The following is a 26,181-nucleotide window of genomic DNA, read 5'->3' on the forward strand; positions in this document are numbered from 1 at the left end:
ATTCATAAATGGTATTTTGCTATCAATTTAAATCTGCATTTTACTTTTTCATTCACTCTTTAGTTTCTAAGACTTATCAGTGCTGCTTCATGTAAATCTCATTCATTTCTTCTGGCTCAAGCCTAGTATTCTCTAGGGTAACTGACTTTGAATCCATGAGCATGTTATAAAGTAAGTATAACCAAATAATTTGATGAGAAAGTTTCTAGTTGGCCACCAACTGTCTGGATTCGCCTGGGATTTTATTAAATTTAACTGTTTGGTTAATGACTAGAATCAGAATCTTCAATGTGTTCATTCCATTCACAAATAATGATGGTTTTAGAAGTAAAGAGAATGACAGGATGACACACCACCCCCACCCCTCCAAGCCTCCTGTAAGCTCCATCATAATGACCTCTGTCTTCATCTGATTTAAATTTGTGAGAAATTCACTGCAGTATCTCTCTGTTTTGCACAGCTTCTGAAAAACTGTGGTGTATTTGGGCAGTTCATGGGAAGAGAGAACCTTCTCACTGATGTTCTCCTCTAGAGATCAAGAATACCATCTTTTTTTCCCTGTACTTCACCCCCCGATCACTCTGCCCCTTCTTTGGAGAGTTCTACAGTAAAGATCTTCTGAAGCAGGAAATCCTAGGCAGTGTTTCCTAAAATGTAGTCCACAGAGCCACAAGCACATCAGAATGCCCCAGTTATTTGTTACAAATGAAGGTCCCAAAGCACTTCTCAGCTGAATCAGTCTCTGATTGTGGGCGGAACCCAAAAATTACAATTGTTGATTACTTTGCATATTAAGGCTCAAACCCCTCTCTCATAATACTTGGTTATTTAATGAAGAAACTAACTACACTTAGTGTCTCCAAATAATATTAGACTTCATGATTAAAGAATAATATTAGACTTCATGATTAAAGAATGCTCACCAGGCTTTACCTCCCTGTGCATAAGATTTTAAAGTTTATAAGAAGGATCCCACCCAGTCTAAGCATTTATATTTAAAAACTATCTAAAAACAGTTATTTCACATAGGACTTTAAGAGGATAACAGATTACTTCAAGATAGTAGTTCAAGTTTCTGTATGCTATGAGGCAAACCATACTCTGCTATAATCTATACACTAATATTATATCTTAACAACTATATAGATTATAGCAGAGAATGATTTGCATCATAGAATACAGAACAAAGTCTCTTAATTAGAAATAAAGACTGACTTTAAATTAAAGGTAAAAGGCCAAGGCTCATTCTGTTTACATTCTCTTCTCCTGGGAGACAGACATTCTCTCTACCACTAGCATTTTGTGCAATTTTTTTGCCAATACTTAAGAAAATAGAAGTCTGTCTGGGCAGAGTCAATTCTTGCTTAATGTAACTTAATTGGAGGGTTCTTTCAAGCTTGCTATTACAGGCAGAGAACCTTCCTATTGAAATCAAAACAGAAGTGGGATCCCTCATTGCTCAGAAAATGGAAGCTCTGCTATTGCTACCTTTCGTGCAACCCCATTAACACAACCCTGGTGACAAGGAGACTCAGCAGCTGCTGCAATCAGAAGGCAGGGTGTAGGCAGCTCTATCTCCTGCTCACAGGCCATCTTTGGCAGGCAGTGGGGGTGAGATGGCAGCATTTCCAGTAGGGGACAACACACAGGACCAAAGCCCACAGGAAACCCTGGTAACAGGTGCATACTAAGCCACAAAGCACATGCCAGGATGCCTCTGGCTGCCACAAGGAACCTGAGCCCCGAGGACCTAATGGCTCATAATTCAGTGAAATAATATTAGAAGAATATCATGCAGTTTTCCTTACCAAATCAAAGCTTAAACTGGGGCATTATGTTTTTGAATGAGAGACACTTCAAAGAAAAGATCACAGTCATTATTCCTGATTATCAGCAAACTATTTGGAAAGTATTAGAATGATTTAAGGAACCATATTGCCTTCATTTTAAATCACTCAATAAGCAATTTTATTTATTTAATTTATACTTATATTATTTGTAATATTTTAATGCATTGCTTTCTTATTGCTAGACATTTTAAACATTGCTTTTGAGTACACACATACATACTGTATTTGTGCACACACAAGTTTTTGGGTGGGAAAATGTAGAGAAGATTAGTGTTTCTTTATCTCAGTTTTGTAGAAGAGAAACCTGACCTTATCCTATTTCAACTCATATTCTGATAAAAGAGAAGTTCTCAGCCTGGTTCCAATTAAATAAACTGACTGGAGTTCCAGTCACTTCTCCGAATTCGGAGATTGAAAGAGTGCTGCACTCTATCTCAGCTTATAACTTAAGGAAGTATCTGTCCATTCATCAAGACCCTACATTTTCTTTTGAGCATCTTAACAAGTTTTTGAAGATACCAATAGATTTGTATAAGATTCCAGTTACTAAGAGGATGTAGAGTAAATACTTTGACCAAGAGCCTCCAAAGTCAGGCTTAAACTCAGTTCATCACCCAATAATCTACCAACTCACACTTTCACATTATTCTAATCAAACTTTTCTCCTACTCCCTATCTCCAAAATATGCTTCATGTCATGGGCTTTCCTATCTGTTTCCTTTGTCATCCTATATACCAATTCCTCTGCTTTGTTTCAAAGGTCGTTACCTTCCTTGCAGCTTTTTCCAAATCCTGTCCATGCTTCAGGATCCAAAACCTGTTCCAACCATGTCATGCCTGATCATTCCCATGTCCCTCCCTACACACCGCCTACTCCATTTGAGTTCAGACTGCCCGCACATACCACAGCCTCCTTTGACATTTAGCATATACTATTGAGATGTCCCTGCCTGTCCTGAGTTTTCCTTCCACTATTATTGCCCTTTCTACTGCTCCTAAATTGTCACATGTGTTCTGTACCTATGTAGATTGTGAGCTCCTGAGGAAAGGGTAGTGTTCCCTCTTTTTGAAGTCAACAGCATCCCTGCCTTCAGGGTCCTGTCCAGGGAAGCTGCTCATCAAAGTCTCCTGGATTTCTCTTGAAAGCCTCCTTTGCTGTGTCCCCTTGTCAGCAGCCTTTCAGGCTTGAATAAATTGCTCATCTTTGCCATTAAATCCCTTCATACGGTGCTCAGTCTCCTCTCATAGAAAATGTCTTTCTTCTCATTCATGCCATTTATTTTTTTAGTAGAAAAGATGTGTAATACTTAAAAATAAATTTACTATAGTCCTTTTCAGAGGGGCAAAGATAGCCACTCTTGGTTAAAATATATTTTGAAAATTGTTACCTAGGGTCAAAGACTGTGTATTATAAACTCGGTTAGATAGAGTGAGCATTTTGAGAATAAAAAAGTGCTCCCAAAAGTGATACCTTTTAATTCGTGATTCTTTTTTAAACTATATCTCATAGGCAAGATTCAATCTATAGCAAAGGCACCTTAACTTTAAAAATAGCAGTTTAGCAAATCATTTCCCAAAGATGCTCAGACTCGCTAGTATAGTTCAGGAATTCATGACAGCTTTAATCTGCTTTGGGGCACATAAGTAGCTTTTCTCTGGAATGCAAGTTTCTCAGTCAGACTTCTCTTAATGCGAAAAAACTTAGGAACATAATTTTGGGAATATGTGGTTCTGCCTGTCTGACCCACTGAGGATTGATCCAGGAAAGGGAAAGCTTGTTCATTAAAGTCTGGGTCTTTGGTGTGATTTTGCAGAACATTATCTCTCTCCCAAATGTGTTGGCAAGAGACTAGCATTAAGTCAAGCTATATTTCCATTCAATCCTATTTGCATCAGCTCTATCGTGAATAGCCTAGTATTATCCCTGCCTCATAGGGTTCCCTGGGTCAATCTGAGAAGAAAAGATGCATAGCCACATCTGGAAATAAGATAAAGCATAGTCTTCAATGCCTGAACTTGGTAGCTTTTGAAATCATACTAGTTTGCAATGCACACCTTCCCTTGAATTATAATAAGTGTTTCTTTGAAAGTTATTTCTCAGGAAAACTCCCTCAATGCCAATGTAAATTTTGTCCCAAGCCCAAAATTAAATCTCATCCTACTGCAACTCAGAAGTCATAAAAAGTAGATAAAAGAAAAGCTGAGTTAGTAAAGGACATCAGTTCTCCTTGGAGAGAAATATGGTTTGATTTTTCTTTTAACTTTGAGATTTCTGAGACTCAGTTCTTATAATCTCTAAGATGCATGGCCTAGAGATTTTTTAAAAAAAAATAATATTGAACAAAGAGAAAACACAAATCTTAAACACTGACTTGAGGGCTTGTAGGTATAGACCCCCATGTGATCAGTTGTCTATTCCTGCATAACAAATCGTCCCCAAACGTAGTATCTTAAAAATAACAACCCTTTTGTTTGTTCACGGTTTTGTGGATCAGCAACTTGAACTGGGCTCAGCTTGGTGGTTCTTCTGTTAGTGTTCCTTGAGGCCACTCACATGGCTACAGTTATCTAGTGGTTTAACTACAGTTGGTTGGTCTAATGTGACCTCATTCACATATCTGAAGGTTGGAGAGACTCTCAGCTAAGTCACATGTCTCCTGCCAACTGGTCTGGGCTGCTTCACATAGCAGATGATTTGGGGTAAGATCAGAAGCCTAGGTATGCACTTGCAACTCTCTCCTACAGTGTCTCTTCTAATGTATTCATTGGTCAAAGCAGCAACAAAGTTAGCCCCAAGGTTAGGCAATTAGAACCCACTCTCCATAAGAGAAACTTCAAAGAACAGTGGTGCTTGTAAGTCAACCTCACTATCTAATTTCCATAACACAAAAGAAAAGCATAATAAATATTCCAAGCTCAGGTAAATTTTATTTTTTAGTTTCTTCAAAAGAAAGGAACATTTATGTGAGAACAATATCAAGAGCACATGTGGTTTTGATTTGCAGTTCTCTAATTGCTAGAGATGTTGAACACTTTTTCATATATTTGTTGATCGATTGTATTTCTTCTTCTGTGAAGTGTCTCTTCAGTTCCTTAGTCCATTTATTGGTGGGGTTATTTGTTTTTTGTGGTGTTGAGTTTTTTGAGTTCTTTATACATCCTTGAGATTAGTGCTGTCTGGGGTATGTGTGGTGAAGATTTTCTCCCAATCTTTAGGCTCTCTCCTCACATTATTGATTGTTTCCTTTGCTGAGAAGAAGATTTTTAATTTAAATCCATCCCATTTATTGATCGTTAATTTTACTTCTTGCAAATTGGTACAACCACTATGGAAAGCAGTATGGAGATTCCTCAGAAAACTTGGTGGAACCACCAAATTTTGGAACCACCATTTGACCCAGCTATTCCACTCCTCAGTTTATACCCAAAGGACTTAAAATCAGCATATTTCAGTGATGCAGCAACATCAATGTTTATGGCAGCTCAATTCATAATAGCTAAACTATGGAACAAACTTAGGTGTCCTTCAATAGATGAATGGATAAAGAAAAATGTGATATGTATATATATATACATATATTCAATGGAATATTACTCAGCTTTAAAGAAGAATGAAATATGGCATTTGTCAGTAAATGGATAAAGTTGGAGAATATCATGCTAAATGAAATAAGCCAAAAAAACCAAAGGCCAAATATTTTCTCTAATATGTGGATGTTAATTCACAATGGAGGACACTAGAGAAGAAGTTACCTTAGATTAGGTAGATGGAAGTGAAGGGAGGGGAGGGGAGGTGGTGCGGGGATAAGAAGGATAGTAGACAGACATTCTTACTTTATGTATACATGTGACTACACAATCAATGTGACTCTACAACAGAAAAATGAGAAATTATATATCTATGTATGATATATCAAAGTAAATAAATGCATTATGTTCTCATGTATAACTAATTAAAACAAAAAAAAATTAAAAAGAACGCATGTATTTAAAAGAATTTAGGTATACTCAACATGGAATCAGAGCACAAATAGTGAAAACTGACTAATCATGAATTGAAAAGACCAACAGTCATAAAAATGTACATAACTATATATTCATAGTCTGAATATGAACCTGTATGAGCAATGTGATTAGATCACCTTGATTCTTTTTTATTGGGGCAGGGGGCACTCAACCCCACCCTATTTTGTATTTTATTTAGAGACAGGGTCTCACTGAGTTGCTTAGCACCTCGCTTTGAACTGAGGCCAGCTTTGAACTCAAAATCCTCCTGCCTCATCCTCCAGAGCCGCTGGGATTACAGGCATGCACCTCCCTGACCAGCCACCTTGATTCTTAACCATTAGCATAACCTAGAAAGATTTTGCAAAATATCCATGCCCAATCTTCTCTTCAAATGTACTAAATAGGAGTTCCCTGGACCAGTGTTTTTCTTTTCTTTTTAACTTTTTATAATGGAAGTTTTTAAAGATACTTAAAAAAATAAAAATAAAAGAAGATAATATTATAAATTCACGTGTATTCACCACTCACCTTCAACAGTTAACATTTTTTCAATCTTCTTTCGTCTTTCAGTCCTCTGTGATCTTTTCTTTTTTGCCTTTGAGGTATGTTAAAGCAAGTTTAAAGCAAAATGGTATTTTATTTGGTGTGCTTGTTTATTAAGGACTTCTCAGACAATTGATGCTTACGTGGCAGTCACCGCACAGTTCTTGAGTTCCTCTATAATTCTCTGTCTTCTTTAAGCTTAGATCAGGGTCATATGACTTGTTCTGGCCAATCGTCCAGGTTGAGGCATTAAGAGATAGGTGGCTCCTCCATATCTGTGTTGCCTGCCTTGATGTCTTTGGGAGTCTAATGTCCTAAGGGCACAGGTACAATATGGAGAGAAGCTGCTAATTCATAGCAGACTTTTTGTGATTGAGAAGCAAGCCTTTATTGCTACTAAAATTGAGGAGCCTATATTTAAGCTCAGCAAATTTTTTTTTAAAAGCACCTGTTTAAAAAGAATACAACACTAGCAGCTCTATTTGCCACTATCTTCTCTAGAGACCAGAGGAAAATCAGCAAAACTCTTTGAGCCTCACTTTCTTCATTTACAGAATGGGTGGCAGCCACATCCAATAGTCTCCACCTCAAAAAGTTGTCATGAAAGTGGAAGTAAAATCATTTGAAACATTGAAAATAATTATAAAATGTTGTTGATTGTTAGATTATTGTTCAGTTTCCCAAAATGCACTTCCTCTGACCAGTAATTATAAAACCTGGTAAGGACTATGCACAATTTGTCAGGCAAATATTTTGTTTTCTAGTTCTTTTATTTGTTTTTTTTTTGGGGGGGGGAGTTACTTGGAATTGANTATATATATATAATATTTATTTATTTCTCAGAAGTAGATGGTTTGGAGAAGACAGTTTAATAGCCAGAAGAGGCCTTCATGGACAGGCTAGGAATTTTGACTTCAATCCTTGAGTCCAGTTTACCAAAATTGCTCTGTCCCTAGGAATACACATTATGAGCCAGAGTACATGAAAAGTCACAGAATAAATTGCGTGCATATTTCTAATGGGTCAAATTTCTTAAAGAATGATAGTAAAGTTTGCAGATTTTGAGAAATTTAACTATTTTAAAGATGATTATATTAGACAAGCAGAAATATGACATGAAATGAAATGCAAATTTGTTATATATTTTTTAAAAAACAAAACAGAAGGATTCTGAACATTTTTTAATTTGTTTTGCTACTTGATCTCTACTCCCATGCCAGGGTATTTTTGCATTTACTCATCTGTAGAGAGAGGCACTTGGTGGAGAGGTTTGAGAAGGCCTCTATAAGAAGCAGGACATCAGGAAAGGAAAAAGCCAGCAGAGGCACCGGACCCAAGCCCTGAGGTAGGAGGGTTACTAGAAGGCGCATGGGGCGGATGGAGTTCAGGGCAGTGTAAGCGGATGGGAACAGACAGACTCACAAAAGCCCAGACAGGAGACATTTGCACCTGGCTTCTGAGTTCCCCTGGGCTGGAAACCGAAGGAATGCCACAGGCTACTCTTTGCTAACCCCAAAGCCACTCCTTGTTACTGCTTGAGGTTTTGATACAAAGACATAAAAAAAAAAGCACTAGAAAGGAGTTTCCTCTCAAAGCCACACCACACCATGTATGATCTGCTGCTTCAGAGGCACTCACTCAGGGTTTGGGACAGGATGAGATAGGATGGGATGGGATGGGATAGAAGTGTCAGGACTTGTTGACTATATGAATAAATTACATAAGAAATAAAATTACTGGTCAGTCCTATCAAAAGAAACATATAATTTAATTTGAAATGCAATGCATGCCGTTTTTTAAATTAGACTTTAAATGTTCTCATCAAACACATACAAAAAAAAAAGATAGATATTTAGCTTGATTGAATCATTCCATAATATAAATATATATCAAGGTTTCACATGATACTCCACAAATATGTATAACTATTATCTATCAATTAAAATAAAATTAAAAATATTTAAAAGGTAAAATGCCATATACATTTTTTTTAAAAAAAGGATAACATATTTTCCTTTACAAGTAGAGAATAAAATATATACTAGGACTTAAAAGTACTCTAGGAAGAAATGAAATTAGTCCAAAAGAAAGCAATGACATACATAAGATGCTTTTAAAGAAAGAAAATACCTAAGTAAACAAGATAGATAAATGGATAGACAGTCACCTAGAAATAAAATCCCAAAAAATCCAGAGCAGAAGAAGGGAACAAAGAGTTGAGAGTTCAGAAAAGTTCTTAATCTGTCTTGGGTAAAGACGTGGTTAGTGATAAACCAAAGACATTGACAGGGAAAAATGAATATGTGGATGGCCTTTAGTGAATAGCAACAAAAGAAGAAGAACAACAAAAGAACACAAAACTAGAATATATTTTCTTACCAATAGAAAGAAAGAAAAAATAACAAAATTGCTTGCTGATTCCAATAGAGAAAAAAGGTAAGCATACAAAGTAAATAATACACGTTTGCTCACAAATGTCAGAAGTAAGCCTTTGCATACTAGTAATTATAATAAATAAGAGAAATGATTCAAATAGATATTCAGACTTACCATTTTAAAAAATGAAGCATTGTTTATAGAGGCAATAAAGGGGGCACATAGAAGTTAAAAAATGAAAATATTTTCAAAAAAGATTCACAAGAAAAAGGTGAAACAAACAAAACACTTATGTGGCAGTATCTAAAATAACAATACTAAAATAATTCAAAGCAAGTTTTCAAATAGTGAAAGGCAAAATATTATAAGAAGACCTAGCAACCACAAGCAGATATATGCCCAATAACATATTTTTTTAAAATTTTTTAGTTGTAGATGGACACAATACCTTTATTTTATTTATTTTTATGTGGTGCTGAGGATCAAACCCAGTGCCCAACACGTGCTAGGCAAGCGCTCTACCACTCAGCCACAACCCCAGCCCCCATAACATAATTTTATAAAATATCTTACGATGATAGATAGAATTACAGAATAGTTAAAACTATAATATATTATGGTTGAATATTTTAGTACACCCAGGTCCAAAAATGATAGATCAAGCAGACAAAAAATGAATATAAATCAATGCTTGAATGTTAACTTCACAAAAATAGATAACATAATCCTTCTAGACTATCTATGAAATTTTTGGAAAAAAATATAGCATGTATAAGTGACAAATGAAATTTTAATTAATTTCAAATGATCACCATAAGTTAGACTATATTCTCAGGTCAATTTGCAAGGAAAAAAATTAGAAACAAATAATAAAACTTAACTGGATTATTCCAATGTATGAAAATAGAAATAATTATATTTAGACAAACCATTAGGTATAAAGGATATTGTAAACCATTAGATAAAGATGAAATACTTAGAAAAAAATTATCAGGCAAATTAATGTTTGATAAAAGTAATGAAGTAAATATCAGGCAAAATAGATTGAAATTAATAAAAATGGGGGAAATATTGAAAGAAGTTTAAAAAACAGACTTTTCTGTGAAAAGTGTGATAATACAAACAAATTTCTGGAAAGTCTAATGCAAAACACAAATGACCAACCTATATCTATGTAAGGATTGAATTACTAGACAAATAATGAAATGCACAGGTTTGCATAGGAAGAAATAGAATGTTTGAAGAGGGTACATGTCAACTTTCCATTACTGTAACCAGTACCTAAGGTATTTAACTTATAAAGTGAAAAAGTTTATTTTGCCTCACAATTTTAGAGGTTCCAGTCCCTAAGCAAGTAGAGCCATTGTTTTTAGCCTCTGGTGGGGAGCAATAGCAGGGAGAATGCGTAAAAAATATAAACTATTCACCTTGTGTCTTAGAAGCAAGAGAGGGAGAATGAGACTGAGGTCCCATATTCCCTTGGAGGACATGCCCCCAGTGACCTAAAGCCTTGCACTTGGCCCTACCTATCAAAGGATCCACTCCTTCCTAATTGCGCCACCCTGGGGATCAATCCTTCACGACATGGCTTTACCACTTAGGGAGATGTTAAAGATCCAAACTATACCAGGATAATAATAATTTAAAAATAGAATGGGAAACAACACTATTCCTTCTTTTCCTTAGTGCAAAAGCCAGGAGGGGGAAAAAGAAGCAAAATGAAATAAGCAAAAATCAAAATTAACCAAGCATTAATTATTTTACAGGTGTTTTACAATATTTTCATGAAATGGATTTTTATACCTTATAGATATCTCGTGCAATTTACATAAACATGAGAAAAATACAAGGAAGATATCCACATTTTCCAGTGAAATTAGTATCATGTTAACTGAAAAGAAAAAAAAAACAGAAATATAGCATAAGAGACTCCAACTCCAGCTAATATGGAAAGATTTCTTTAGAAACAGTAATACAAATTATCTTTCACAACACAGTCTATTTGGTACCATGATCATATGAACCCGTGGCCAAGACTGTCACCTGTTGGCCATTTGGGTGCATTGAACTTCTGCTATCAAGAATCATTCTCTCTGGAAGACACATGTTCTGGACATGGATATGCTTCGCTGCTTACATGCTTCTACAACACCACCATTTTTGAACTTCCTGAATGCCTATTCATCTGAAGTACATCCCACAACATTGCTTCTGCCTAAGGAACTTATTTATACTGGACATAAGGATTTACTGGTCTTAGATATAATTTCCAGAAGTGACTGACATAAAATTATAGATTTGCCTCTGTAGAAACAGTTAGATAACCATCCTGGAGGCAATTCCTTGCCAGAATGAGGAGCCTTCCTGAAGTACAAGGAATGTCCTCTGACCAACACCCAACACCTGGTGGTCTCCCATAGTGGCAAGATCTGGGTTTAGAAACCAAAAAGTAAACTTGAGAGAGGATCTCCTATAATTACTCTTCTATAATTCTGACCTCCATTGGCTTGGTGGTAATAGCCCCAACAGGGGAAAAAGAAAATACTGCCACCATGAGACATAGCCAGTTGTTTCTCCAAATTGGAAACTCTTCCAGCATCTAGGATTTTTTTCCTCTGTCTCTCTTATTTTGGATTATGGGTGCCTACTTCTGGGAGACATACTTGACTCAGAAAGTTGAAGTCTGGGCCAAAGGAAAGTAAACAGACCAGTCCTTGCTCAGGACAGAACTGCACTCTAGAGTTAAATAGGTAATATTAAAAAGTCCAGAACCCTCTGGGGGTTCCAACATGGCTCAATAGAGTAGATAAGAATAAAGGGCTTCAAAGCAGAAACTGGTCCTGGACTAAAAATTGGGCATTAATCCTAAACTTTCCCTCTGGTTGGGCGGGGGGTGGGGGAGAGTTACCTTTTCTATTATTCAGATAAGCAAATGTGTGCTTACAGAGAAGACTTGTCCAAGGTCACACAAATTCAAAGCAGCAGATGAATTTGACTCCAGAACCCAAATTCTTAAGGAATTAAGCATATTATCTGTGACTCAACTCCTCTTTAGAAAAATAAATACATAGATATTGCTTGAAGCGGTGATATGTAAGTCACTAAGTGTTCCCGAGTGACTTTGTGCAACTGCTGTCTTCCTCTGGTGGAGTACAAGGTGGGGAATAGGGTATATTGAAGGAATCAAGGCTGCTTGGTGACCATTGAGTACCCATTGGTAAATTCATGCATTTCAGAATTTTTCCAGGGTCAGCCTTTGTTCTGAGGGAAATCCTGAATATAAAGCACAGGCCCCAGAGAAGCAGATAATGATTTCTGCTAGAAAGGTGGCATCAACATCTCATCCAAGCCCCACTTCTATTTTGGTTATAGTTTTATGGGAGCAACACGGTGAACCTCAATGAGGGCCATACAGAAGGTGTATATTGCAGTTCAGCTACAAGTGTCTGGGGTAGCTAGGCATGCTCAGGAAGAGAGATCAGAGGACTTTGGAATACCACTTTGCCATAAGACCCAGAACACAGACTAGACAGAAATGGCAAACTTGACTTTCACCCATGGGTGGGAAGAAAGAACAATGATTCATTTGGAAGCCTGCTCTAACTTGCCTTTCAATCTTCAAACTGAGGAACTGGCTTGGGGCACTTCCTTCATTTTCTAAATGCGTGGCCTTAACTTACTTAACCTCCCCCAGGCATCTGCACAGGGCCCAGCTCATTGAACTGACCTGCCTTCATGTGCACCTCTTGTTGCTGCCTGTTACCTTTTGTAACTATGTATTACTCACCATTCTTCATCTTTGACACCTGGATTCCTGACCCCTAGTCTTTAACCTGTGGTGACTGGACATACCTGAATTCTTGCCTGGTTCTCCCCAGCAACCTTGCCTGACTTTGCATTTCATTACTGCTGAGCCCTACAGGAAATTGCCAAAGTAACATATTCACTGAAGTCAATGCCACTCACCTAATGGAAAAATGTAGGTCAAACCAGGGAAGACCCTTCTACTCTGCCATTGGCCCCTCTCAATGGAGCAAGACAATAGAAGGAATAGCTGCTTCTGCAGTCCTTGGTGTATAACAAGTGGTTGACAGAGATGGTTTCTTTGGTGTTTAACCTTTGAAAAAATATTTAGAATATAATGACATTTCTTTTTTAAAAAAAGAAAGAGAGAGAGGAGAGAGAGAGAGAGAGAGAAATTTTTTTTAATATTTATTTTTCAGTTTTCGGTGGACACAACATCTTTATTTTATTTTATGTGGTGCAGAGGATCGAACCCAGCGCCCCGCGCATGCCAGGTGAGCACGTTACCGCTTGAGCCACATCCCCAGCCCAAGAATATAATGATATTTCTATTGCCTAAAATGATTTGATCCCACAATGCCTCAAAATGGGAAGAAACTACAGAGCTCAGATATTTCTGCTGTCTGGCTAACAAACTCAGAAAAATATGATAAGATAAACTATAAATAATTTTGGAGTCAGAACTTTGACATTAGAAATCGCCATGTCCTTGGCCTAAATCTAGAAAATCACATAAAACCATTGTTTGCTCCTGGAGACAACAATGCTTAGAAAGTCCTTGATGGATTAGACCCGTTTTGCATGGTTCCAAAAGATCCAGACAAAACAAATTCTGAAGCAGAATTATTAAGAGTTTAATCATAGAGCTGTTTAAAGTAAGAAGGTAAATCTATGCTTACTAATATGAGGAAATCTTCATAGCATTTGGGTGGGTGAAAAGGAAGTTATAGAATGAAAAATGTCATGCTGGTCTGTCATTATTTTGTCTGCTCAGCAATAACAAGAACGTCCTGTCTGGGTGAACTTCCCTACTGCAGGTATATTGGAGTGAAGGCTGTGTCTTCCACTGTGGAAGCTGAAAAGGGAGTTGAGTGGGCTGGTGACTTTTATTCTCTCTTCCCATTTTTGGCACCAGGAAACAAGTTCAAATAAGAACTTTCTGCTTGAATTTTGACTCTCAAGGAAGCATTGTAAAGGTGTCAGAGCCATCTAGATGGTCCATCTGATCCCACTTCCCTTCTGGACTCTCGTCCAGTTAGTTTGATAACTGACCTCCCCTTCCAGATGTACCTTCACTTCTTCAAACCTCTCCCCCTAAGAGCCAGAGCAGTCTCTGAAGAAGAGATCAAATCCAGCTGCTGCCCTACACACTGCCCTACACACACCAGCACTTACAGAATGCAATCCAAGCTCTTTAACATATTCACGGCTCCCTGGTCTGCTTTCTGTCCAACGCCGAGCCCCATCACTTAATACTACCCACTCACCTTCCCATTAGCCTCCACCCCTGTTGAGCCCTATTGGTTCTCATGCCCACTCACCCTGCTTTTATCCCTCCAGGTCTTTTTGCCTGTGGGCTCCTACTGTTCTAGCTCCAACTCACTCAGATGCATTCTCCACCAGGAAACCCTCCAACTCCCAGGGCGCAGGCTGGTTTAGACACATCTCCTGTCTACCACTGTCCATTCTGCATTCTTCTGTTCCAGCTTTAATTAAATGATGTGCATGATTGGTGGCTGTGTTCTCAGTGAGAGACTGGAGAACAGAACACATGCTTCTTCGTCTTAGCATATGACGTGGAACATTTGTACAAGTGAATGCTGAGCAAAGGAGTTTAGTTTTGTTTTGCTTTCCTATTCTCTCTAAAGGGAATTTCATCTCCCATCCTCACAATGGCCATTTTCATCTCTTCTTCACACCTCTCATAATCCTGATGGATTTCCCCCATTCTTCACTTTCAGAAACACTCAATCCTCACTTCACAAGGAAACCAGAAGTCCACTAGAAGGAAATGCCTGCACTACTCACCACTAAGTCCCCCAACCCACCTGTACTTCTGTCCATTTCTCCTTGCCTCCTTCTGTCAAAGCCCCAGTCCATCTCTGTGTGACTGCCTTCTTGGGGACTGCTCATATCATTATCTCCTCTCAGTCCTTCAGGGATCTTCAACCTTCTGTACTTCTCATCTGCATCCAAACAAAGTCTATTCTCCCCCATCTTGAAATAAAAACAAATAAGGCAGAAAGAAAAACTGAAAACCTTCCTTGACCCAATAATCGCCCTCCTTCCCTACTCCCCTGGATGGTTCCACTATATAAAACAAGGTTCTCCAGTCCCTGACCCCAGTTCCTTATTTTGCCTTTATTCTTCAGCTTACTCCAATCTAGCATCTACTGCCCTTGCATGACACCTGCTATGATCAGGCACAACCACACTCACATGACAGACCCAAGGTTACCAGCCCTCTCAGCACCACTCAACACAGCTGCACCCTCCTTTTTGAAAGACAGTCTTCACATGGCTTCATGACTCAATCTCACGTTCCTGGTTTCCCTTTGCTTTTCTGGCTGCTCCCACTCAATCTGTTTGGCTGCCTCTCCTCCCCTATCTGAACATTACTAGAGTTAATCAGGGCTGGACCTGGGCTCTCTTCACTCCTCTCTTGTCATTTCTGACTTGGCAACCTCAGTTTACAGCCCTTCCCGTGTCAAAGATGCTCAAGAACTCATCTCCAGCCAAGCTCTTGCTTCTGGGCTTTAGATAGGAATAGCCAACTGCCTAGCCCCTGTCTCCACTTGCATGCCTCACGAGCATTTCAGAGTCTAAAATTGACTTCTTGACCCTCCCAGCCTCAAACCCTGAGTCAAATACTCTTCTATCCTTTCCCACATCAAGGTATGGCCCTTTCATCCATTCAGTGTCTTATGCCAGAAAACTGGGAGTCGTCCTTGACCACTGCCTTCCCTCAGTGTGCCTATCCAACTAATGACCACATCCTGCAACATTGATTCCACTTGAGACCATCCCTCTGCACTGCCTCCCACTTAGGGTGCCCACTATCAGCACTCCCCTGGACTACTAAAAACTCTCCTACCTGATTTCCCCTCTCTGCCCATTCTAAAATGATTTTGATTAACATATATTGAATTTTAACATTTCTCTGCTTAAAACACATTGGTGGTCTTCTATTGCACTTGAGATAAAATCCAAAAGCCATAACAAAACCCATAATATGATATATGTTCTGGTTCCTGACTGATTTATCTGCCAAAATTCACATTACCCATGTCTGTACTCATGATGCCCCAGCTGGATGGGCTTTTGTTCCCTTTCATGGAAATTACCAACCACATTCCTGCCATGGACTCTTCACAGGCTATTCCCATATTCCTCCCTCCTTCCCCTAGCTAGTGTCCTCTCATCCTTCTAGGTAAGTTCTAAATGTCTCCTCACCAAAAGAGACTTCCCTACTCTCCCAAGTTAAATATAATCTTACTTTTCCTGCCTATAAATTCCAAAATTCATAATTATTTACTTACTCATGTGATTATTTATCTAACAACAGGAACTATATTTATGTGGTTCAGAGCTCAGTGCTAGCACCTAACCCAGTTTGTAGAATGCAACAGACATCCACCCTGCAGATGTTGAACGAATGGCTGAATGAATTCTAGACAATAGGAAGCCACTCCAGGTTTTTGTACAAGAGGCTATGTGAGGTCATTATTTAAGAAGCTAAATCTTGTCCAGGAACACAGAACAAATTAGAATGAGAGACTGGAAGTGATTTGGTTCATTTGAGTTGGGGATACTTACACTGATACAGAGAAGAAAACGAGGATGCTGGTTTTAAAGGGAAAATTTAAATAATTGTGACTGCCTAAAGACAGGAATATTTAAAGAAGAATCAACTATTACTCAAGAAATGGCATGCATGCTTCCTATGTCCCAGTATTATGCTAACTTCTAACCGTACAGAGATGAGAAAACTCTGGCCTGCAATGGAATGTTATTTGGCTACAAAAAGGAATGAATTAGATAAGTGCTTCAGTATGAATGAGCCAGATATATGCAGCCACAAATTGTATAACTCCATGTATTTGAAATGTCCACCACAGGGAAATCCTTAAAGATGGAAAGTAGAACAATGGTTATCAGAAGCTAAGAGAAAAAGGATAATGGGACTGTGAATGGGCACATGGTTGCTTTTGGAGAGATATAAATGTTTCAGAATTAATGATGATGATTATTCCATTCTGAATATACTAAATGCCTCCACAAATCTAAGAACAACTTCCTTTAAACAGATAAATGTCTCTTTGCACATGCGCATACTGAGGACATATCAGCTCATGAAAAAGACACACAGGCCAACAACCTGCCTCGAACCTCTCTTTTCACACCGAAGTGATGACTGACATATATCAGGGAGGCCTGGAGACTACAGAACTGCTAATATTAAACAGCCCAAGACAAGCAAGGCTTTGCCTCAAATCAGTCTCTAATGTCTTGATGTAAAATTGTGTCTGATCTTTTCTCTTCATTATAAAAGTGTTTATGTCATTCTAGCCTTCCTCCATGTAAGAAGTTCATTTTAATATAATCATAATATGTGTATATTGTTAAATTCTATATTTTCACATAACATTATAGCTAGGGTACTTAACAAGCTATTGCCTACTTTCTTAAGCAACTGAGCAAGTTTATGATGTTCCATCAACAAGATATTTAAAAGTTATCTTAACTAATCCCCCACAGTAAGACATTTAAATGGCCCCCAATCTTTTGCTATTATGAAAATGCAGCAAAACATATTTGTACATAAAGTGGTTTCTATGCTTATCTTTATTTCACTTAGATTCCCCAAAGTGTCATTTCATGCTGATTTCTTTTGCTTTTTCAGTCGCCTAGCAAAGACACACTATTTTGTTTATCGAATTAAGTCCTTTGGTCAGATTTCACAACTGCCTTCTCCTCAAAGAGCAAAGGCAAAAATTAAAACAGTAGGAGCAATATTCACACCTTGATCTGTTTCATGCAACTGAGTGACATAGAAGAAAAACACCCCGTCACACCTACATAGAACCTACTCTGTGACGTTCCCTGGATCAAGTATCCTGGATATATTAACTCATTTAACCCTTCCAACAACTATCATTCTTCCAATTCTAGGAATGAGGACATCAGGCCACAGCAGCACAGGCAGTGTAAGTGACAGAGTCAGAATCACAGATGCTGGTAGCATGGCTCCAGATTGAACTATGCTGACTCAAGTCTGGAGTCAGAGGATCTAGGTTTGGGTTCCAACCCCATCACTCATGACCTGGGCAGGTCAGCAAACTGCTCCAACTAGTTTGAGCTTCTCTCTTACTAAATTAAGCACACATGATCTTATATAAATGCAGTCATGTTAACAGTCTTTTTTCTCCTTTTTTGCTGAGCTTCATTCTTCCCATTCCACCCCCTGTGCCCCACAGTTACTCACAGTCACCCAGATCCCACAACCTCTTTTCTCAATCATTACCTTCATGGGGAAATCCCTCCAAATCAACAGGTCTGCCTCTAATATGCCCCTTTTGTGGCTGCTTGGTTATTTCCGTAGCAGGTATGCTATGCGTATTCATGTTCTCACACTCTTAAATGGGAATAATAGTACCTTTCCTACCTAGCTCCTATCATTACTGTGGGCATCACATAAGTCAATGGTTATGAAGCCACTTTATAAACTAGAAACCAAAATGTAAGTATTATGCTGGGCATGGTGGCACATGCCTATAATCCCAGCAGCTTGGGAGGCCGAGACAAGAGGATCGTGAGTTCAAAGCCAGCCTCAGCAAAAGCAAGATACTGAGCAACTCAGTGAGACGCTTTTTCTAAATAAATTACAAAATAGAGCTGGGGATGTGGCTCAGAGGTCAAGTGTCCCCAAGTTCAATCCTTGGTACCAAAAAAAGAAAAGAATGTAAGTTTTATTAGAAGTAGTATGTCAAGATAAAGTGGTGTTCACAAAAACTGCTAAAAACACACTCACACTGAGGGTTCAGAGAAATGCCCACGGACTGGCACTTTCCCCCTCGGGGAAGGCAAGATCTAAGACCTCTCTCTCTCTGCCTTCTCCTCCTGCCCTGCTTCCCAAAGTGCTGTTTCCTCACTTAGAACAGACAAGAGCCAATATTAGATTTATGCTTCACAGCAACTATGTCTAAAAGACATCCTGTATGACAGAAATGTTCTTTATCTGTGCTGTTGGACAAAGTTGCTACTCACTCATGTGTTAATGAATACTCAAAACAGCTAGTACAGGAGCCTGGCCTGTAACCTATAAAGGGCACCGACTCTCCCCCACCAATCTCCAGCCCCAAGGACTCTCCTTGGATCTTATTTTTATCCAAGATTAACAAAGATATTTGGGAAAATAAAGTAAAGAACGTGATCAATATGACTGAGGAACTGAATGTTTAACTTTAGTTCATCTTAGTTCACTTAAGTTTAGGTTGTCACTAGTGGCTAGTGGCTATTGCATTCAATAGTGTGGCTTTAGAACTTCATAATGATTGTAGGAGAGGACGTGTGACATGTGAGGTGACATGATATGCAAGAACCAACTGACACTTTTGTCCAGTTATGTTTGCTTGACCTCACTCCAGAGTTACTAAATCAGAACCCCTGGAGCTGGGGCCAGAATGGTCTGTTAAGTTCCTTGCAGCTGTAAATTCTCTAGGAAGAGAGATGACAAGATGGTGCCTGCATGTGTTAGCTTGGAAGGTCAGTATATTAGGTCACCTATTGATTAGAGCAATTAAATTTTTTGGACTAATTTGTTGCCTCTTATGGTCACCTAGCTGAAAACAAGACCCTGCAGCAATGGGGGAAGAAAAGAGTCTCAAGTTTTGATAAAACAGAAGGTAGTCAAGAAAGTCCCAAGAATTTAGCAATCCCCTCTATGAACTTTGTGTTTGGCACCCATGGACAGCCCAGAGTTAAGATACTAGAAAGACAAGCACATTGTCAACAACTTTTACCCACTTAAAATATTTCTCAGAATCACCTTGGCAGGGCCAGGGGATCAGCAACTTAACAGGCCTGTAGAGGGAAAAGGGCAGGTGGGCCATGCCAAGGTGCATGCATGCTAATTAGGCAGACAGCTGTTCCATTGCACAACAGGGTAGATAGCAAGTGCTGAAAGACAGATGATGAGGTAAAGCACTCATTAAATAAAACACCGAGTTGGAGGTGAGGTGTTAATTTTTAAGGCAATAGACGAGGTATCAAGTCCAGTCACATAATTCCATTTCACATTAAATGTATCATGGGCCATAATGTAATAATGTCAGTGACTCACCTCTGTTCCTCAACAGCAAGGAAATTGGTGGTGAGCTGAAAACACTTTCAGCCCTGAAGTTAGTATATGACTTGAGGGGATAAAACTGGAATGGAGAAGATATGAAAAATTCAGCATGAATGCTTCTAATGCTGTCTTGGGCACAATCGTTCGCTGTTGCTAAGAAAGCATTAGTATGCTCTGCTCTGCTCTGGGCTCTGCCAGCAGCAAGAGGGAAATCCACCTGCTCCTCATTACAGTGCCCTTAATAGGTGCATATGTGGCTCAGAGGAGGCTTAGACACTGCCTTCTCCCACACCCCCTGGAGAAAGGGTCCAACTTAATAAACAGATTAGGATGGACAGCACTAAGGTAGAAGCCTTGCATGTCAAAGATGAGCTGAGGTGTTTCCAGCTGTCAGGTTAAACCTTCCTAACTCGCCTTGCTTACTGTACCATAAACCTCATCCTCCACCTCCCAATCTGCAAAAGTGGAAGGTATTTCCCTTGCCTCTAAGTTGAGCCTGTGTCCTCAGGCTGACATCAGGGGTTTACAGAATGGCCTCAGCCTAACCTTCCCATCTCATGTCATTGAATTGTCCCACTTCATGACTCTTTACAAGGTAATAGATGGGAATACATAGTCAAAGGGATCAAGGAGTTAACTCTAATGAACTGTGCCCTTATCTGTAAAATGACTGAGAATCAAAGATATGATGAGATGACTATGAACACTCACCAGAGCCCTTGGCACAGGGCCTGGTTTATAAAATAGAGGTTCTCTTCACACTCCCACCTTTACACACCAATCAGACTTGTCTTATTTCTAAATAGGCCTAGTAAATTCCAACTACCCTTGAACGCACTCCTGCACTCCTTCTCTACCATCGCCTCCACCATAGCTCCTGCTAGGATCTGCATAATCTCCATTTCCCAGGTCTCACCTTAGCCAGTGTTACTCTCTGTAAGGTCCAGGCTTATGGTGCCCCTTCCAAGTAAAGCCAAACTCAGCTTCTACATTAAGAGGAGAGCTTAAGGCAATCATAAGTATGTTTTTCAAGTCTAACATTGTGTGATGCAAAGAATACTTTAATTTTGCTTTGAAAGCAGGAGGATTTCCCTTTAAACCCCCAAACTCTATGAAGAATGTAGGATGACTCCCCCAGAATCAATGGGAATGGGGGGGATACTTTGCAAGGGGTGTGTGTGTGTGTGTGTGTGTGTGTGTGACAGAAAGAGAGAGACAGAGACAGAGACAGAGACAGAGAAAGGCTGTTATTTTTAAGTATTTTGTAACTTGGAGCTTGTTTCAGACCAGGTAATGAGCTTCACCTTATATGTCATCTTAATCTCTCCAACAGGTTAATGTGAACCAGACAGTTTCTGGATGATCAGAATACCAAGGCTCAAGTTTACTCAGTCAGTAAGCAAAAAATCTAGACCATGAACCATAACTATTGTCTTATACAGAAATCTGGGATCACTCTTCCTACTATTTTCAACTTCCAAAAAGCCTACCCATTTATTAAGCACTCTTACCCAAAGGACTTAAGTGCTGGGAAGGAGTCTACATGCATAAGATACTCTTCCTCCTCTTAAAGAATTTATAATCTAGAAAAATAATAAAACGCTATATAAATATAACATAGAGGGAAGTCTCAGGATGTGTCACTGGCTAGAATTTGAGAAAAATCAAAGAAGTGGGTATCCCTTGGAACTAAGCTGATCAAAGAGCTCCGTCCAAAGACCTACTTTCCAAACTATATCTACCCGTATCTAGAGAGAAAAAAAAATAAGACTCTAAAAATTCTATAAGCTTCTCAAAAAAAAAAAAAAACCCTCAGAAGCCCATTTTTATACCTCCTTCATGCTCACCCTTTGAAAGTCTTAAAATCTCCTCCCCAGCAATAATTCTTTTGTAATTTCTCATTGGAAATGTGCTTAAGATGGAATATTAAATCAAAGCAATAAAGTTGGAATATGTAACATCAGATTGAGATGTAAAAGCTAATAATTCATCTTACAATGACCATGATATATAAGAGAATATAAAACCTTTTCCCTCAATGGACTACGAAAAATTTTATGCATATTGAAAATTACTTTTAACCTCTTTCTTGGCACGCAAAAACTAAGATAGTAATAATTTTCCTTAAAACCCTGAATTGATAATTATTCTTTAAAAAGTTTGAAATCCATCCTTCAGAATCCAATGTCACTTGTCACAGTCCTGTATGAGCCACATTTACACATCAGCCTTATTCTAGTCACAGCCTCTATGTGGAAGGAGCCCCCATGAGTCAGAATTGTCAACAGGAGTAAATAGAAAATTTAGATGTATTCTTCACCTTGCTATGAAGTATATACTAAGGCCAACTTCAAAACCTTTGGGAATTAGCCCAACTTGACAGCTTCAGTCATTTTGAAAAATAATAATAATAATGTATAACCATAAAAATAATAGATTGTGTTTGTTGAACATTTCCTGGTATAAGCACTTTACATGTTTTTCATCATTAAATAATGTTTAATCTTCATAAGTAACCTCATGATACCAATAGCATTATTATACCATTGGGCAACAATCCCGACATTGCAGGCATTATTAAAGGCAGATGCAGTGTGACAAGTGAGTGAGGTGTCTCTGTTGTGGCTTAAGTTTCCAAAATGCACTGTGATGGGATGAATAATGGTCCCCAAGGATGTCCATGCCCCAATCCCTGGAACCTATGAATATGTTATGTAACATGGGAAAGGGACTTTGCCAACGTAATTAAAGCTGTGAAGCTAAAGTAGGAGACTCCTAAATAGTCTAAGTGGGCTCAATCTAATCACACAAATCTGAAAAGCAGAGAACTTTCTTGGCTGGAGTCAGAGAGATGTAATCAAAAGGAAGACAGAGAGAATCCAAGCACGAGGGGGATTGCACAGGCCGTTGCTGGCTCTGAGAAGTAGGGAGCCACAGAGAAGGGCCCTGAAGCCTCTGGGAGCTCAAAGCAGACACTAGTTGATGGCCAGGAAGGAAACAGGGACCTCAGCCCTAAACCACAAGGAACTGGATTCTGCTAAAAAACCGGAATGATCTTGGATGGATATTCTTGCCAGAGCCTGCCAAGAGGAGCACAACCAGCCAATGCCTTGATTTCAGTCAGTCCAACCTGAAGCAGAAAAACCAGCCTAGCCAGCCCACACATCCGACTGACCTACAAAATCATGAGATAGTAAATTTGTGTTAACTCACTAAATTTGTGGTAATTAATCATGGTAACAGTAGAAAGCTAGTACAATCTATTGCACGTTAAATTTGTTAAAGTAATTTTTCCCCCAAAGAGTAATTCCACAAGTTCAACAACATCTGTAAGGAACTGGGAGAAATTAAGATTCTACAACAGCAATAGGAGTACCTCTAGTTCCCGTCACCGGTGGGACCTCCTTGACCAGGTCTGAAATGCTCAGGAAGGGGGAATGTTCCAGAAAGGCAGAAGCTAACAGGCTTTTTGATAGTTCCTAAAGATGACAGCCAGATGCCCGTTGCTCTTGGTTTCAGCAGGGATTGGCAAATAACAGCTCCAATTCAGTCCATTACCTGTTTTGTAGATCCTGAGAACTAAGTGTGTTTTTTTTTATTTTTAAATCATTTTTTTTTAAAAAGCAAAAGATGACATATTTTATAACATGTAAAAATTACATGAAATTCTATTGGGGGCAATGGCCAGCATCTCACTGGGGGGGTTTTCTTCCTTCCCAGGAGAATCTAAGCCACCCTAAAACTTTAAAGTCTCAAATAATTAGTGAATAATAAAGCACAAAAACTCAGAAATATATTTACAAAAGGCAAAGCCCCTGATACATCTAGTCCACATGGGCTCTGGAACTAGACAAAGAAAAGATGGCTCTGGTAGTTTATTTAAGGGGGTACATCAAAGGCAGGGATAAGGTTTGAAGGGCGGAGTCTTGCTTTGTGATGTCTAGTAGTCAGCAGGTTGATTGACATCTTGGCAGGTCATCTCAGGTGCTATGTGAGATCTTTGGCAGAGCTTGAGGAGGACTACATCAGGCTGTCAATCCCTATGGGGGGGTGCTCCAGAAAGTTCCAAATGCTAGACTTATCCCCTCACAAAGCTACTATGTACAATAGTCCACACACAGCTCACAGATGGCTCGTGACAAAATTCAAATTCCAGGGCTCATAAATAAAGTTTTATTGGAATTCATCCACACATATTTACTTGCATATTATCTATGGCCACATTTTGCTACAAGGGCAAAGCTGAGTACTTGCAATGTGGCCCACAAAGCCTAAAAATATTTATCACCTGACCCTTTATAGGAAAAGTCTGGCATCCCTGTTAGAGAATGCTAAAATGTAAATATCCCAAGAGCCTTCATGCTCCTTCACGTGTATTCATCTCTATTACCCTTTTCATCTCTATTACTGGCATAGGAGGAGGTGAAATATTCAGGAATGGCCATTTTCCATGAAGGCCTGGATCAGCCTTGGTGAGGACACTGAGAAACAGGATAGACTACCAAAGTCTAGCTCTTCTAACTCCATAGCTTTTCCAAAGAGACCACGAGACCCACATGTGGAGCAGTCCCCTCCCCACTATCATGAATACTCAGAGCAATGCACAAAGCCCAAGCACATGCACCATCCATTTGGGGACAACCTTCTGATTTCTGTTCCATCGCCTCTTGCCTTGAGCTGAGATGACCTGATGAGGCAGGCTGGTTTGGCAGGAGCTCAGGTAGTACCCAGAGACAGTTCAAAGCAAAGGAGTAGGAATGGCCTCATTTATAGTAACCACAGTGAAAGGCAGAAATGTAAGGCTCAACCAAGGGCTGAGATGAAAGAAGTACCCACTCCTCAACCAATAGCCAGAAATAAGAGGTAGACTGCTATAAGGAAGCTCTAAGTGTCACTCTGACATGACGAACATTTTCCAAACAGATGACTTTTCTTCCTGAAGCTGTAGTCCTATTGGCCAGTCAGTTCTGGAATGTTCAACTCCTTAACCTTATAATTAAGAACTCTGCCCCTAGTGGAAATCAAATATGAAACAGAAGTCTCTGTCAACTGTCAAATGGTAGAGATAGAACTGATGTGAGGCAGGCTATAATGAGATGACTTACCAACTAGCCCCGACTGAATATTTTAAAGTCTGTGACTGGATGTTCCCTGGGTTTCCATGGAGTCTGATTGTTTAGACTTGGCTTTGCTTTTTACTGCTTCTTCTCTCAAAATCTTAGGCTTTCTTTTACTCCCTCCAAAGTAAGAATCAAAGCTAGAATGGGACTATGTCCTTATCAGTAATTGGGGGGGGGGGAAGGAAAATTTTAAAGGAAGCTTTTAAAGAGATTCAAGAATCTGTCAAATTCACCAAGAGTCCCCAAGTAGAATTCTAGCCATCCTCAGCTGACTCATATTAATTCATCTCAACATGAGAACTGTGTGCTCAGTACCGCTGAGCATCCTGTATCCCAACTGGTGTAGACAGAGTAATTTAACCAGAATCCAAAAGATCCCCTGAGGGGATGGAGACACCTCAGGAGAGATTGTAGGGACATCAGCAGCTAGGTCAAGGAAAATACCTCCATATCCCCCACCAAGGCAGACCCCGGCTGAGGCACAATGATCAATTCCAGTACTCAAGTGAGAGCAGAGAGATTGAGTATAGAAAGTATCATGGGCGAATGTTTAACCTATTGAGGAGAACACTCAATGCAGAGGGGAATCCTGACTCAAGTATTTTTTTTTTAAGTCTGTGTTGTGAAAGAAAGACCAGAGTTACAGAAATCTAGAATGCTACAGATAGAAAGGCCATGGATCTAACTGAAACCCAAAAGGGGCATCTCCAATGGTCTGAGAGAATCAGGGCTCAGGATTCCTAGCCTGTTTCCTTTACACAGTGCCACTAGCCGTATTCTGGGTTCTCTCATTGGGCTTCAGAGCCTGTCCCAGGGCCATGAATATGGAGAGGGAGGCAGGGCCTCTCTCAGGGCCATTATCCCCAGCCACCTATGTGAGGCTGACTCAGCAACTTTCCTTCCCAGGGCCAGCTTCAACATTCCCCTCAACCATTCTCTTTCCCACAGACAAGAACAATGCTGTACATTTATGGAACACTTTTTTCTAATGAGCCCACAAATCCCCATCACCCCCAGCATTGCCAGGAAGTCAAGGAAGATGACAACGATTCTATAACTTAGTACTAACCATCCACCCTGCAGCACACACATTGAAGTTCAAGTCTCTCCCTGAGTAAGGTTTTTCCTTTAG

Source organism: Marmota marmota, unplaced genomic scaffold (genome assembly GCF_001458135.2).
Source record: "Marmota marmota marmota unplaced genomic scaffold, marMar, whole genome shotgun sequence".
Classification (NCBI taxonomy): Eukaryota; Metazoa; Chordata; class Mammalia; order Rodentia; family Sciuridae; genus Marmota; species Marmota marmota.